The sequence below is a fragment of the Varanus komodoensis genome, unplaced genomic scaffold (genome assembly GCF_004798865.1).
Source record: "Varanus komodoensis strain SLA01 unplaced genomic scaffold, ASM479886v1 scaffold16, whole genome shotgun sequence".
Classification (NCBI taxonomy): Eukaryota; Metazoa; Chordata; class Lepidosauria; order Squamata; family Varanidae; genus Varanus; species Varanus komodoensis.
In genome coordinates this window covers 23,559,697-23,563,982 of record NW_025335468.1, presented here as the reverse complement: position 1 = coordinate 23,563,982, position 4,286 = coordinate 23,559,697, and the positions used below count along the sequence as shown (strand labels likewise).

Genomic DNA, 4,286 nt, shown 5'->3' with positions numbered 1-4,286 from the left:
AAAATGCTGCATGAAACTCTCTTCCTTGTGGTAACTTCCCACAGCCAACTCATTCTTTGCTTCGGCATGTACCAGCTTATTCAAGAAAGCCACTAATATGAAATCAGAATGAATGAGTGAATGATTTTTAAAATTACAGTCACAGATCAATTGGAATTTTAATACCAAAGAACAAATGCAGCATTTTAAAAAGATAAAACAGAAGGCTTTTAGATAAGGTCCAACATATATTTTGCTTAATTTACATTGCAATACAAAAGAAATGTGTAAACATTAAACAAAACAGAACCATATCTTCAGAAGATTGTCCTGGGAGAGTTCTTAGAAAAGGCAGAATCAGTTTCTCTCTGCAGTTCCTATCAAGGCAAATTGGAAATGATAAAGCAATAAAATGAATATTTAAATTCAGAGCACCTGGAGTGAGCAAACTAAAGTGGAATAGAATGAGATGTTTTCAGTCAGACAAACATAAAATGTTTTACTCTGGAAATGACAAACTCAGAAAAAATGGAATGGCTCCAGTACTGTGGCAAGATGCAGTACAGGCATTAAGGGGGCGAAGTAGTGGAAAACCTATCAACATAACCATCATTCAAGTCTATGCTGCAACAAGAGATGCTTAAGAAGAAGAAATTGAAAACTTTTATGTGAGCATCCGAGAGGAAATTTAAAACACACCAAAACAAGACATACTGATACTCATAGATGAATGGAACAAAAAAACAGGAAACAAAGCAGGATCAAATGTCATGGAAGAAATTGGCCTAAGGGACATAAACAGAGGAGGAGAACAATTAATACGATTTCTGTAAAGTCAACAATCTGTTTATTACAAATTCATACTTAAGGCAACCAATCAGATGACTGTATAGATGGACATCACCAAAGTGCCAATACAGAAATCAAAAAGACTATATAACTGAAAATATGAGCTAGAGAAGTTTTATTCTCAGTGCTGTAACAAGACCAGGAGCAGACTGTGGCAGTGACCATGAGCTATTAATAATAAAAATTAGAGTAAAGCTGGAAAGGATCACTAAGTACAGTGCCAGAATATAACTTAGACCCTGATGATTTAAAGTGCACGTAAACAACAGATTTGCATTACTGAACTCAACTGATCACAAGCCAGAAGAACTATGGACTGAAACCAGAGACATAATTAGGCAAGAATACAAAAAGACCATTTCTATAGCAAAAGGAGAAGAAAAGCCTAATTGGATGACAAAAGAAATACTCTCCATTACTAAGAACAGGCATGAATCAAGAGCAAAAGGGTCAGAAGCAGGATCAGAATCCTGAATGCAACTTTTTAGCAACTATCATTACAGGAAAAAAAGAATGATTATAATGACCAATGCAAAGAAATAAAAGAGAACAACAAAAGAGGAAAAGCAAGACACCTCTTCCAGATGATCCAAGAAATCAAAGGAAAATTCAAACCTAGATTAGGAATGCGGAAATACAAACAGAGGAACATACTATCTGAACAGAAGAAACAATATACTGAAGAAACATACAGAAGAGAGAAAAAGATAATAGTCTGTAAGAAAGTACATGCAAAAGAGTGCAACAACTACAGGGCTACTGCACTAATTTGCCATGCAACAAAGTGATGCTCAATGTGGTGCACTAAAGAACTATGGTATATGGAGCAAGAAATGCCTGATGTTCAAGCTGCATTCTGGAAAGGAAGAGGGTTTTCCCATACTAGAAACATTCAAAAGAAACCGGCAGGTGTCTGAGTGGGATGGTGTAACTTGGCTTCCTGCAACTGCAGGGGGTTGGAACTGATGGCCCTCTGGCCCCTTCCAACTCTACTATTCTTTGATTCTAAGAGATACTCAAGATCATAACACAAATATACATTGGTGATTGGTGTGCAAAAGAAATTCAGAAGATCCGCCTATGCTTTACAGGCTACAGCAATGCCTATGACTGCATGACCCATGAGAAGCTTTGGATGGCCTGAAAGAAATGGATGTGCTTTGGCACTTGATTGTCCTGATATGCGATCTGTATCATGGAGAAGCTCCTTCATGGATCACTGCCTTGTTGTGGCGAAGGGGCTTGCGTAGCTCAATGAAGCTATGAGCTATGCTGTGCAGGGCCACCCAAGACGGACAGATCATAGCATAGAGCTCTGACAAAACGTGATCCACTGGAGAAGGAAATGGCACCCACTCCAATGTCTTTGCCATGAAAACCCCATGGACAGTACCAAAAGGCAAAAAGATGTGACGCCGGAAGATGAGCCCCTCACGTCGGAAGGTGTCCAGTATGATACTGGGGAAGAGCGGAGGGCTAGTACTAGTAGCCCAGAAAGGATGAAGTGACTGGGTCAAAGCCGAAACTCAGTTGCTGATGTATCTGGTGGTGAAAGAAGAGTCCGAGGCTGCAAAGATCTATACTCCATAGGAACCTGGAATGTAAGATCCATGAATCAAGGCAAGCTGGATGTGGTCAAACAAGAGATGATAAGACTGAAAATTGACATCTTAGGAATCAGTGAACTAAAATGGACAGGAATGGGTGAATTTAGTTCAGATGACCATCAGGTATACTACTGCAGGCAAGAATCCCTCAGAAGAAATGGAGTAGCCTTCATAGTCAATAAAAGAGTAGGAAAAGCAGTACTGGGATACAATCTCCAAAATGACAGAATGATCTCAGTTCAAATCCAAGGAAAACCATTCAACATCACAATAGTCCAAGTCTATGCCTCAACCACTGGTGCTGAAGAGGCTGAAGTTGACCAGTTCTATGAAGGCCTACAACACCTTCTAGAATTAACACCCAAAAATGATGTCCTTATCATCATGAGGGATTGGAATGCTAAAGTAGGAAGCCAAAAGATAACCGGAATAACAGGCAAGTTTGGCCTTGGAGTACAAAATGAAGCAGGGCACAGATTGGTAGAATTTTGTCAAGAGAATACGATGGTCATAGCAAACACTCTTTCCCAACAACCCAAGAGACAACTCTACACATGGACATCACCAGACGGTCAACATAGAAATCAGACTGACTATGTGCTCTGCAGCCAAAAATGGAGAAGCTCTATACAGTCAGTAAAAACAAGACCAGGAGCTGACTGTGGCTCAGATCATGAGCTTCCCGTTGCAAAATTTAGGCTTAAATTGAAACAAGTAGGGAAAAGCACTAGGCCACTCAGGTATGACCTAAATCCTATCCCTGATGAATACACAGTAGAGGTGACAAATAGATTTAAGGAATTAGGTCTCATAGATAGAGTGTCTGAAGAACTATGGACGGAGGTTCGTGGCATTGTACAAGAGGCAGCAACTAAAACCATCCCAAAGAAAAAGAAATGCAAGAAAGCAAAATGGTTGTCTGAGGAGGCTTTACAAATAGCTGAGGAAAGAAGAGAAGCGAAAGGCAAAGGAGAAAGAGAAAGATACACCCAATTGAATGCAGAATTCCAGAGAACAGCTAGAAGAGATAAGAATGCCTTCTTAAATGAACAGTGCAAAGAAATAGAAGAAAACAATTATTATTATTATTATTATTATTATTATTATTATTATTATTATTATTATAACATTTCTATGTTAAAACAATAGAATGGGGAGGACCACAGATCTCTTCAAGAAAATTGGAGATATGAAGGGAACATTTCATGCAAAGATGGGCATAATAAAGGACCAAAATGGCAGGGACCTAACAGAGGCAGAAGAGATTAAGAAGAGGTGGCAAGGCTACACAGAAGAACTATACAAGAAAGAGTTTAATGTCCCTGATAACCACAATGGGGTGGTCACTGACCTTGAGCCAGACATCCTGGAATGTGAAGTCAAATGGGCCTTAGGAAGTCTGAGCAACAAAGCTAGTGGAGGTGACAGTATTCCAGCTAAGCTATTCAAAATCTTAAAAGACGATGCAGTAAAAGTACTACACTCAATATGCCAGCAAATTTGGAAAAATTCAACAGTGGCCACAGGATTGGAAAAGGTCAGTTTACATTCCCATCCCAAAGAAGAGCAATGCCAAAGAATGTTCAAACTACCGCACCACTGCACTCATTTCACATGCTAGCACAGTTATGCTCAGAATCCTACAAGCTAGGCTCCAGCAGTATGTGGACCGAGAACTACCAGAAGTACAGGCAAGATTTCGAAGAGGGAGAGGAACTAGAGATCAAATTGCCAACATACGCTGGATCATGGAGAAAGCTAGAGAGTTCCAGGAAAACATCTACTTCTGCTTCATTGATTATGCTAAAGCCTTTGATTGTGTGGATCACAACAAATTGTGGCAAGTTCTTA

At 39.6% G+C, this 4,286-nt stretch overlaps 1 protein-coding gene across 3 annotated transcripts in view; it reads left to right on the top strand.

Moving 5' to 3' along the window:
- Window positions 1-4,286, top strand: part of BBOX1 (gamma-butyrobetaine hydroxylase 1) — a 70,510-nt gene that overhangs the window by 42,438 nt on the left and 23,786 nt on the right. The window lies entirely within an intron of this gene.